This window comes from Gnatocerus cornutus, chromosome 4, assembly GCF_029298725.1.
Source record: "Gnatocerus cornutus isolate USDA-ARS CGAHR chromosome 4, icGnaCorn1.1, whole genome shotgun sequence".
Classification (NCBI taxonomy): Eukaryota; Metazoa; Arthropoda; class Insecta; order Coleoptera; family Tenebrionidae; genus Gnatocerus; species Gnatocerus cornutus.
In genome coordinates this window covers 8,309,273-8,321,734 of record NC_142236.1, presented here as the reverse complement: position 1 = coordinate 8,321,734, position 12,462 = coordinate 8,309,273, and the positions used below count along the sequence as shown (strand labels likewise).

At 31.1% G+C, this 12,462-nt stretch overlaps 1 protein-coding gene and 1 pseudogene across 2 annotated transcripts in view; one reads left to right on the top strand and one right to left on the bottom strand.

Moving 5' to 3' along the window:
* Positions 1 to 12,462, bottom strand: part of LOC148176330 (uncharacterized) — a 183,430-nt gene that overhangs the window by 35,854 nt on the left and 135,114 nt on the right. The window lies entirely within an intron of this gene.
* LOC148176333 (calcitonin gene-related peptide type 1 receptor-like) lies at positions 5,159 to 7,371 on the top strand (annotated as a pseudogene). The gene is made up of 7 exons (XR_015769971.1): positions 5,159 to 5,277; positions 5,539 to 5,932; positions 5,974 to 6,099; positions 6,148 to 6,612; positions 6,657 to 6,864; positions 6,914 to 7,100; positions 7,148 to 7,371. The product of XR_015769971.1 is annotated as a calcitonin gene-related peptide type 1 receptor-like (transcript).

Below are 12,462 nucleotides of genomic sequence, written 5' to 3'. Positions count from 1 at the left end.
TTGTCTTTTAGACGAATTTTGTTCAGTTAACATTATTTTAGCGCAAAAGAATGAAATTTTAAAAATATAGGAGGATATTTTTTGGAAGCAAAAATTTTGTAAAAACGTCTATTTAATTTTGTAACTTCGGTAATTTTAGTTTTTTTGTAATAAAATTAAAGGTTTTTTTTTGAAACAATTAGTTATTTGGCTAATTTACTTATTTATTTTTAGTTCGAGAGCAAACAATTTTAGGATTTTTTAGACATTTTTTTTTTATTTAATGTTAGAACTCTGACAACTTTAGTGTCATTTCAACAAAATTGTAAGGTATTATAGTTTCTGAAATGATTATTAATTTTCCCAAATAACACAGCTTTAAAACGACAAAGACAAATTTTAGAAATTATTACTGAAAATTTCCAAAAATTTCTATTCTATTTCTAAGTCTGTAAGTTCAACAATTTCAGTTCTATTGTAGTAAAATTTTGAGAGATTCTTATCTTTGAAACTTTTAGTAATTTTGCCAAGTTTCATAATGTAAGGTCTAAAAAAGAAATTTAGAATTTTTAGTTTTAATGTTTTTTGCTTTATTATGCATTTTATAGTTTTTTGTGTAGTTTTCTATTGGAACTCCCCATAAGCCACTGCCGATTGAGGCGAAAAGCTCTGTGAGATGCAAATTCCGGTCCATTTGTAGACGACTATAGCCAATTAGTAGACGCAAAGAAAATGTTATTGAGTGATCCCTTTGTAATGTTCCCCGGAAGTGTGTTGGTGCAAACTGTTTTACAAAAAGAAAATAAACAATTTAGGGTTAAAATTGATGAAGCTCGTTATTGTTCGACAGTCTGCGGTGAGCTGATATTGGAAGCTGTATGTGCACGCCGTCCCCACCGCCTCATTCGCCGCCGCATATCTCCACTGTTTACATTATATCCTGCCGTCGAACGCAGTCATTGTTTTAATATTTTTATTGGGAAGCTTGAAATATGTCCGTCGGATGTTTTCTTCAATTTCGAGCTTTTGAGTGGAAGAAGCTTTGTGTTGGTTTCTTGACAGCTTATGGAAACGAGTAATGAGGCCGCTTTGAGCCCGATAAAGAAAACAACGAATGTAATCGCGCAGTTTAGTCTCTAAACTACTTATCTCAGGTATAAACTTCTCCATTCAAATCCAACAGGAAGCTGAACTTACCACACAAGTGTCACAGGTTCTTTGAACAAGTTTCAATTATACGGACGGAAATTACATTTCACTCCAAAAAACGGGCAGATTATGTGAGTTACTTTCGCACATTTTGAAATACTCGGATGACATTTATAAAGCACACGTGACAAGGAAAAACTTGCTCCATAAGTTTTAATGAGAAAAAGTTTTGTTATGTTCGGAATCAAAGGCGAGATTTTAGACGGTCTGACAGATTTCAGTTAATTAAGGAGTCTACGCTGAACAATAAGTAAAGCCGATGACATTAATTAGTGCGGAAAACTGGCGTTAAATCCGGAGCCAACGTGCAAAACCGGAACTGCATATGATTTCCGGGTGAGGTCGGGCTTGTTATGCTTCATCCCCGGAGGCGGTTAACTGAAGTATCGTTGCAGGAAAGGTGAGTACGCTCGGGTTTTTTACAGGCGGTCTAGACTGATGGAGTAACTTCAATGCAACACTTTATACAGGGTGATGTTCCATGAGTTTGTTCTAACAATTATCAAAAATACAATTTATTTTCGTCAAAAAAGACGCGCGTTTCGATAGCAATGGTTACCATCATCAGAGCGATGATTAAACTGGTCTTTTTTGACGAAATTTGGTGTTTGGAAATAAATTGTATTTTTGATAAATTTTGTCAACACCAAGATTTGATTCAATAAATTTCTTTATTCTAACAAATTGAGACTTTCTAAAATTGTTGTTTTTTGTTCTAAAATTTGGCACAGTAAAAAAGTGAAATTTCCAAATCCCGCAAAATTTTTGGTCCGCCTGAAAATAAAAATATCTAAAAATTTTTGTATTTTCTAAAAATTTTTAATTCAGTCTTATACATATACAAGTTAAAATTTGCAAAATCTCAACATTTTGATGTCTGAAAATTTAAACTGCCAAAGTTCTGGATTTTAAATAAAATGACAGAAATTTTTGGTTCGGATAAAAATGAAAATTTCTAAAAATTCCGTTTCTTGCTCCTAAATTTTGTAATTTTGGAGAGTTAATAAACAAATCATAAGTAGTAATGCTTCAAAATTTTACGGTTTGAAGATCAAAACTGTCAACGTTTTAGAATTTTATGTAAAATTACACAAATTTTGAGTTGGGATGAAAATAAAATTTTCTAAAAATTTTTGTTTTTTCTAAAATTTTGTTATTGGGCACAGAGTCCTATATACAAGTTAAAATTACAAGGCTTCAAAATTTTGATGTCTAAAAATGTAAAATACGTTATAATTTGTCTGTAAATAAAAATTTCTAAAAATTCCGTTTCTTGCTCTAAAACTATGTAATTTTGTGGAGTTTATAAACAAATTAAAAGTGGTAATTTTTTATTAAATGACAAATTTTAACTTCGAATGAAAATAAAATTTTCTAAAAATTTTGTTTTATATTCAAAAATCTTATAATTTTGCGCTGTAAATAAATAAGTTGGAAATTGTAAAACCTTGAAATTTTACTATCTCACAGATAAAACTGTCATAGCTTATTATTTTTTTAAATCCTTGAAATTTTTAGTGTGTCGAAATATATATTTTATTTGTTCTAAAAATTTGTAATTTGAACAAGTCAAAAATCGTCTAGTCTCTAAGTTTTACTGGCTGCTAGAGATTAAAATTACCAAAAATTCAAAATTGTTTGTAAATTGCCAGAAATATTTGGTTTTCTTATCTAAAAATAAAAGTTTCTAAAAATTTTATTTTTGTTCTAAAATTAGACAATTTGGCAAAGTGAGAAGCAAGTCAATAATAAGGAAGTTTTAAAATTTTACTATCTGAAGATGTAAATTGACAAAGTTGCGGATTTTATAAAAGAAAAGGTAAAAATAATTAGTGTGCCTGAAAATACAAAATGCTAAAAATTCTATTTTTTGTTCTAAAATTTTGTAACTTGTCAGAGTTCATAAACAAGTCGAAGATAGTAATGCTTATAAATTGTACTGTTAGGAGATTAAAACTGTGAGAATTACGTAATTTTATAAGAAAAAGCAAAAATATTTGGTCTATCTAAAAATTAAAATTTCAAAAAAATGTTGTTTCTTGTTCTGAAATGTAATTTGGCAGATTTGATAGACAAGTCAAAGTTTATGATGCCTCAAATTTTTAGTGCATGCAGACTAAAACTGTCAAAGTTAGGAAATTTTATGTTAAATGCCAGAAATTTTTTGTTACTTAAAAATTGATGCTTTTAACTCAAAATTTCGTTAGTTAAAGTTAGTACTAACTTTATTGTATGGAGATTAAAACTGCCAAAAATACGGCTTTTGAAGTAAAATGACAGAAATTTTTGATACGTCTGAAAATAAAAATCTCCAAAAATTTTCTCTAGTTCGTCCTAGCAGTGATAATTTTTAAAAATTGTTACGTTTGTTCTAAAGTTATGTAATTTTGTGGAATTGATAAACGTCTCAAAGACTATAATGTGTAAGAATTTTAAGTCAATAAGCTAAAATGGTCAAAGTTATAAGATTAAACTCAAATTTTGAAATTTTTAACAACTTTGAAATAAAACTTTTTCTTTTTTGTGTTAAAATTATCTAAGTCTATTTATTTATAAACTGGTATTAAGCGTTGTTAATGCTTCTCAAAAATGACACACATTTAACATCTTATTTCCTCGCTAATTTCCTCTGATTTTCTTTTGATTTTGCCTAACTTTTTCTTGAATGCCCCTGATGTCCTAATTATTTTCCTGAATTTTTCAGTAATTTTGTTTAACTTTTCGTATTTTGTACAAGTTTTCCTGATTTCTTAACGAATTCTTCTGATTTATAGTGATTTCCTAAGACTGATACACTGATTTCCTACGAAGGTTAATCCTAGAAGTTATTATTTTTTAAAAAATGGCGGACGCCAAATATCCTTAGATTTTCTTGTGTTTTTGCTAACTTTCTTGTATTTTCTTGTAATTTTGTCCAAATTCTCCTGATTTTTTTGGGATTTCGTCTAATTTCCCCCGATTTCTTTGTAATTGATTTCACAAAAAAAATTAGCGGATTCGGAAAAATTCACCACCCGCTTGTCTATTGGTCGGTTTTTCCAGGTGAGGAGGGATGTAGTGTGATGTCAGTACCTAAATAACAAAATTTTGTAATCAAATACTAGGGTGGTTTACTCCTTTTGTGTAAAGAATTCCCGCAATTAAGCCATACACACTTGCATTTTTAGTCTCTCTAATATCTACTGCCGTTAAAAATCGACCGAGTCTAAATATATGGTCACCAAAATTCGATACTCGTTGCGTCCATTTTATTTATCTGTTGTTTATCTGTTGTTTATCTATACATCTGCCTTGATTTTAGATAAAATTGCGCCAATCTATTTTTTGATAGTCGGAATTTTTAAAAATACTTGGTATCTTTGCAAACTTTTTATACAGAATGTCAACAAATGTTTGTCTATCAAATGATGATCGTTGATAAACAATAATAAATTCGCGCTTGTAAAGAGGAGTGTTAAAACATGCTTTCAGATGTTCAAGTGTAAGTTACACATACCGAAAACACACCTTGATGGTCAAAAATTTGTAGAGACCCTGTATTAAAAATAAGCCGAATTCGATTAAAAAACCAATCACCCTTTTCTGATACGTTGAGAGATTTTTATGACTGCCTCTCGGCTTAATGCTTATGGTTTGGTCCCCACGTCAACCAACGTTCGGCGATATTCCAGAGACCACAGGAAATTATCCGGACTTTAAAAAATTTATTTCGCAAAAACCAAACGGCCGAAGAGGACAAAACCCGACACTTTGTTAGTTTGGAAACTCGTCGACTTTAGGAGCGCGGCAAAAAAAGCGAAAAAGGTACAGTTCGGTCGTGAAAACTTCCTTAAATTCGTATTTCGTCGAACTCGAATATCTCAAAATCCAAGCGAGAAGGTTGCACGCGTTTTAGTATAGAGTTAGCAAGATTTTTCTGATTGATAAGATACAATTCCAGAGGCTTAGTCAGTGTGATTGCGGATCAACTTGAAGTGACATCGCAAAAATAGCTCTGTTCGAAAAAAAAAACACGAAATGTTGTCTCGGACAAGTGTGATCATTATTCTTGGTGTTATTGTGTTGTTTTTTTCTTCACGTGCACAGAAGGTACGTTTCTAGCGAATGTTGATCGAAAATCTGTCTCTCGGATTAGAATGGATCTTGGAATTTAATCAGTTTACTCTCTGTTATTATTGAAAGATTAGAAAGGAAAACGTTGGTTTAACTGATTTCCTGGAATTTTGGTTTGAAATGTAGTCTAACTCTATGATTAAAGTCTAAAACTTTACTGTTCACTTAATTTTTTTTGTTTTAAATACAAGAGAAATTGCAAAACTTTGTTCATTTTATTATTACTTTTGCTTCCAGAACGAAGAAAAATTATGCCTTCTTAGAGACAAAATTTTTCCTCGCTGTATCTTCGACTACTGGACAGGATATTATTGTTACAGTTACACAAATAAGTTTAGATTAACTGAACTGAGACCCAACATCACGGTAGAATCTCTTACACCACCGGATTGTCCAAAAGAAGAAACAGTTCCGCGTGCTAATGTAAGAAGTTATAAATTTCTACACTTACCGATAACTTATTTTTAGCTCAAAAACGAATCTTTTTATTTTAATTACAAAGACAGTTATTCGATCCTACACATTCAAAAATTGTTCAAAACCACTTACTTCTTCAAAATGTGGGAAAGTTGCGTTGATGAAGCCGCAATGTGTTGCGACAACGAGATGACAAACTCTAATATCAGACCAAGTAAGTTGTAAAAATTTAGTATTGTTCGCTAATTTTTTTAGGTGCTGAGTTTCCGTGTCCCATGGTCTGGGATGGTTGGACTTGTTTCCCACCTGCTAAAAACGCAACTATTTCTAAGAAAACATGTTCAAGTCAAGCGTACTCTACAGAGTCCGACGTATGTGAATGTAAATAAGTCTTGACCAAATCAACAAAAAATTACAATGGATTTTCAGTACAAAGTCAGAAGGAATGTTTTCCCAATGGCACTTGGAACTCCCAAACTGACTATTCCGTTTGTTCAATGGCACCGGTTCTTCGTAACCGCCACATGTTCAATGTTATTGTCTTAGGAGTAGCCGCAGTCGTCGCTTTTCCCGCTGTGGTGGTTTTCTTTAGTTTGCGTGGTCTTCGAAAGAAGCTGCGGTTTGTTCTTCATAGGAACTTAATTCTTGTTATAGTTATAAGAAACTTGTTGTCTATAATGACTAAAAAAATTATCATTTTGGATGCTATTTCGAACAGTGATGGTGTAATGGCTGGTAACTCGGTGTCTTGCAGAGTTTTGGCATTTTTTGAAAACGCCGCTAAGAATGGAATGTACGCGTGCATGTTGGCTGATGGGTTTTACCTCCACAAGCTTATAGTTAGACCTTTCGCAGAAGAACCTAAGTTAATTTACGTTTATTCCATTGTCTTTGGTAAGAAAGAATGTTGTTACTATTAACATTATTTTGAGTTGTAGTTCTGTCGTTTTTACCATCGCTTATATGGGCTGTTGTGAGAGACCAACATGGAGCTGAGTACTGTTGGATGGTCGATGAAACTGGCGACCAGTGGATTATAGATGGTTTTCGCATTACCATTTTGGTGGTAAATTTCTTACTTTTATTGGATATTATCAGAGTCATGATCATGAAGCTGAGACAAGGAAGTTTGTCGCAACAGACAACGTAAGATGATTATTTATCAAACCTACCTCTACTATAATTGTAACTTTAGGTCGATGTTGAGAGCCACTCTATTTTTAATCCCACTTTTTGGAGTCTACATCATTGTTATAACCGACCGAAATATGGTTCCAAGTAACACGTGCGATGCAGTGGATGTCTATTACTACGTCAGTTACTCAATTGAGGGTCTTCAGGGTGTTATGGTGGCAACACTCTTCTGTTACATGAACACCGATGTTTGTATATGAAGACGACAAAAATGGGTATTGAAATAACATTTTAGGTGCAATCAGAATTGAAGAACGCCTATAGAAAGTTTGTTTTGTATTTGGAGTCGCAATTTGGATTTTACCTGGATAAAGAGACAGACATCAAAAAAAAGTCTACTTATGTTGAGAGTTTAGAGAAATCTGAAACTTGAAATTTCTTCTTTATTGTGCGTATTTATTTAAATTATTGTTGTGTAACGTGCATTTTTTATTCAACTCAAATAAAAGTTACTCATTACTTTGTCAATAATACTGATAAGATTATAAATGGAGTATCTTATCAAAAGTCAAGGTGAACAACCAGGCAACTTGTACAAAAATGAAAATTAGGTTGGTATAAGGTGGCCCTCGGAATTCTGTAGATCTCGCTTTTTTGTTAAAAACAGCAGAAATCTGCATGAAATCATCAAAATTCTTTAAAAATCCGCTTATTTTGATGCTAAACAACGATTTCTCGCTGATTCGCGCCGTTTTCTGGCTTGGATTCGCAAAGAGGTTGACATCTAAAAAAACACCAATTTTTATCAAGATTCAACGGCTGAATTGCAAGAAAACAGAAGAAATCTGCGCGAAATCGTAAAAATTCTTAGAGAAATCCGCTTATTTTGATGCAAAACGACGATTTCTCGCTGATTCTTGCTGTTTTCTAGCTTGAATTTGCAAAGAAGAGGTCGAAATCTACAAAACCATCAATTTTTATCAAAATTCAACTGCTGAATTGCAAGAAAACGTCAGAAATCTGTACGAAATTATCAAAATTCTTAGAGAAATCCGCTTATTTGGATACTAAACAACGATTTCTCGCTGATCTTGCCGTTTTCTGGCTTAAATTTGCAAAAAGGAGGTCGAACCCTATAAAACCACCAATTTTTATTAAGATTCAACTGCTGAATTGCAATAAAACATCAAAAATCTGCACGAAATCATCAAAATTCTTAGAGAAATTCGCTTATTTCGATGCTAAACGACAATTTCTCGCCGATTCTCGCCGTTTTCTGGCTAGAATTTGCAAAGAAGAGGCCGAAATCTACAAAACCACCAATTTTTATCAAGATTTAACGGCTGAACGCATGAAAACAACAAAAAATTGCACGAAATCATCAAAATTCTTAGAGAAATGCTTATTTGGATACTAAACAACAATTTCTCGCCGATTCTCGCCGTTTTCTGGCTTGATTTTGCAAAGAAGAAGTCGAAATCTACAAAACCATGAATTTTTATCAAAATTCATCTGCTGAATTGCAAGAAAACATCAGAAATCTGTACGAAATCATCAAAATTTTTAGAGAAATCCGCTTATTGCGATGCTAAACGACGATTTCTCGCTGATTCTCGCCCTTTTCTAGCTTGAATTTGCAAAGAGAAGGTCGAAATCTACAAAACGATGAATTTTTATCAAAATTTAACAGCTGAATTGCAAGAAAACAGCCGAAATTTGCACGAAGTCATCAACATTCTTAGAGAAATCCGCTTATTTTTTTTGCTAAATGGCGATTTCTCGCTGATTTTCGCAGTTTTCTGGCTTGGATTTGCAAAGAAGAGTTCGAAATTTACAAAACCATGAACTTTTATCAAGATTCAACGGCTGAATTGCAAGAAAATAGAAGGAATCTGCACGAAATCATCAAAATTCTTAGAGAAATCCGCTTATTTCGATGCTAAACGATGATTTCTCGCTAATTCTCGCCGTTTTCTAGCTTGAATTTGCAAAGAGGAACTCGAAATCTACAAAACCACCAATTTTTATCAAGATTCAAAATAAAACATCAAAAATCTGCACGAAATCATCAAAATTTTCAGCCCGCTTATTTCGATGCTAAACGACGATTTCTTGCCGATTCTCGCCATTTTTTAGCTTGAATTTGCAAAGAAGAGGTCGAAATCTACAAAGCCATCAATTTTTATCAAAATTCAACTGCTGAGTTGCCAGAAAACAGCAGAAATCTGCACGAAATCATCAAAATTTTTAGAGAAATCCGCTGATTTCGATGCTCAACGACGATTTCTCGCTGATTGTCGCCGTTTTCTGGCTTGGGTTCCCAAAGAAAAGCTCGAAATCTACAAAACATTTAACATATAGCAAAAAGTTTTAAGATAACTTCATATTTTGTGTTTTTCGATTTTTGAAACTTTGATACAAATAATTACGCATGACAAAATGTAGATTTTCCTGAAAATTTTAGGTTCAAAATTACGTAACTTGGCAAAATTAGTTTATACAAGGCTCTAGAATAAAAAAGATTCAAAATTCTGGTCCAACAGTGTCAAAATTGCTAGAGTTACAAAATTTAATAAAATTTTTGGTCCTTCTTGGCAGTAAAAAATTCTAAAATTGGTCTCTTTTATTTTAGAACTATGTAATTTAGTGAAATTATTAAACGTTTCATAAATAATAATCACTATCAATTTTCTGGCAATTATGCCAAAAATTAAATAAAATATTAAAATATTAAAAATTAGGCACGTCTCAAAAATTAAAATTTCTAAAGTTAATCTCGGTAGAACTCGGTTGAATTAGTTCAAATCCTCAAAATCCTTTGTTTCTATTCTTTTAAAATAATGTAATTTTATAGAATTAATAAGCGCCTCTAAAGAAATAACGTTAAGTATACTAAAACTGTCAAAGTTTGAACTTTATAAAAAAATTTAATTTTAGATAAAAACGAAAAAGAAAATTTGTGAATAAATCTAGAAAAGTATAAATGAAAATATTTAAAGAAAATGTAGAGAGAATCTAGCAAAAGCGAAAAGAGAATCTAAAAACACAAAATTGAAGAAATGAAAAGAAGAAATCAGAAAAACAAATCAAAATCTTTGCAGTAAGGAAGAAATCTAACATAAAATTGAACTTCGTCGCCCTCATCCTGTTTATTTATTCATTTATTTATTTATTTTGATTTAAGGGTCTAACTTAATTTACGTTAGTCGATCAGTATTGCCAACCACGACCAAATACAACCCCCAACAAATTCACACACAAGCGAAGCGTCTAATTAGCCCCCGATGTGGTTGTTCGTTTTCTATTTAGAGTGCAAAAACCAATTATCAACCCCAGCAGCGGCTCCAGCATTATTGGTAAAATGGAAAGCTGATGTCATTGATATTACTCGAGGGGTTGGAAATAACTTTATTGTGCGTAAGGGGGAGTGCTCGCTAAGAGCTGGCGCAACTAAATTAAAACTCGGAATGAGTAAATCTTTCGTTCTGTGTTTAAGACACTTGAAATTTTTATCAATTTATAACATAAAATCGAGCAACTCTCTCGTGACGTTTTAATTAAAACCCGCAGTTGGATGTGTGATTTTTTCGGGGGGAAATTACACCGATTTGTTCAGCAAGAAAATGGGAATGTATTCACGAGTCACTTCACTTAATCCAAGGAAAGTCAATAATGCAAAGACGACGGCGACGACGTAATTAATCAAGAGGGAAGCTTTGTTTGATTTTTGAATGGAAGCATGGTTGTAAATGACCATGTTACACGTTACTGAACTTAAGAGCTTTGGAAGTTTATAGCCAGAGGGAAAAACGAATGAATTAAATTAAGTTTTTACGGCGTTCATCGAACTTGTTTATTAGAATTTATGCTAATTTTTTTTTGGTGTTTATTTTTCAGTTCCAGGATCTGAAATTGCATTAAAACTAAAATTTTGACAAAACGCCCAAAAGTGAAGTTATCTTCTTGAATTTTATTGAACCGGGTTTTTGCGACTTTTATCTTTGAGAGTTTTAGTACTTAATTTAGAACGAGGTGGAAGAATTTTTTTATAACTCTGACAGTTGTGGTCTTGTGGTAGTATTTAGCACTTAATTTTGAACCGTTATAAATTATGAGGCGCTTATTAATTCCAGTAAAATACATAATTTTCTAACGAGACAAACAAATTTTAAAAATTATATTATTATTGCTAGGACAAACCAAAAATTTCGAAAAATTTCTATTAAACTTTGAAACTTTGACAATTTTTGAATTACTGTTTCTAAATTTTAAAAAAGTTTTATTCTAGTTCTTTTAATTATTCTGTCACATATTTTTATAGCAAAATTTAAAAAAAAATGTATCAAACCTTGTAATATTTAATGTAATATTTACTCAAAATTTTCAACAGCTTTTATTTTAAAGCTCTCTAGCAATTCTAGCGCAAAACACAAAAAGTTAAGAAAATAGTAAGTATGTATTTCGAAGTCGTGCAAAAAAAATTAAATTGCATTGCGATTATCATTAATTACATTTAATTACATAAATTTAAAACAAAAAAAAACAAGTTTCAAAATTTCGAAAATTTTCTGGCGTATTTTGTACTCCTGTAATTTTCGCATAAATTTAGAGAAAATTTTATTTAAGGGTTTTTATAACGATTCTGTCAAATTACATAATTTTAGCGCTACAGAAAAATATTTATTTCCAGGCAAGACAAAATTTCAAAATTTGATAAATCACAATTTCCACAATTTTAACCTAATTGCTACAAAATTTTTAGACGTTATAATTTTTTAAACGGTTACTACACCCGCTAAATTACATAATATTTAAATAAGAGAGACAACTTTAAGAAATTACATTTAAGACGAATCCAAAATTTTGAAATTTTGTGAACAAATCTTGTACTTTAGTAATTTTGGCGCTAATGTCTTTAACTTTTAAGTAACTCTTATTTGAGCACTTTGTACTAATTTCTCCAAGTTACATTATTGTAGCGAAGGTAAAAAAAATTACAAATTTTTATTTCCAAAACAAAGCAAAAATTTTAAAAATTTTTAATAAATTTTCTAAATTCGGAAATTTTAATGCTATTTTCCTGAAATTTTGACACACTTTTATTATTGGGCTTGTGACTATTTTTGCCAGCCAGAGAAAGATATTTTATACAGGGTGATTTTTAAAAAACGGCAGGTGTTGTAAAATGTTTATTTATGAACCGATTTCAAAAATGAAAAAAACAAATTAAATGGTTTTTAATTTACTATAAACTGATGAATTTAAAATTTTTCTAAATGTCTTAGTATCTTTTGGGCGATATTCAACTTTCTTGTTTTAAATTGGCACCTTCATTTTTTTTGCATAATTTGGAAGATATTAATTTTCTTGATACAGAAATATGTTCTACTTTTACAAAAAAATATTTTTAAAAATTGCCTAAATTTTTTCATTTTTGATAATTTTTTTAAAAATATTTTTTGTAAAAGTAGAACATACTACACATTTCTGAATCAAGAAAATTAGTATTTTCTAAATTATGAAAAAAAAATATGGGTGTCAATTTAAAATAAGAAAGTTAAATATCGCCCAAAAGATACTAAAATAATTAGAAAAAATCTAAATTCATCA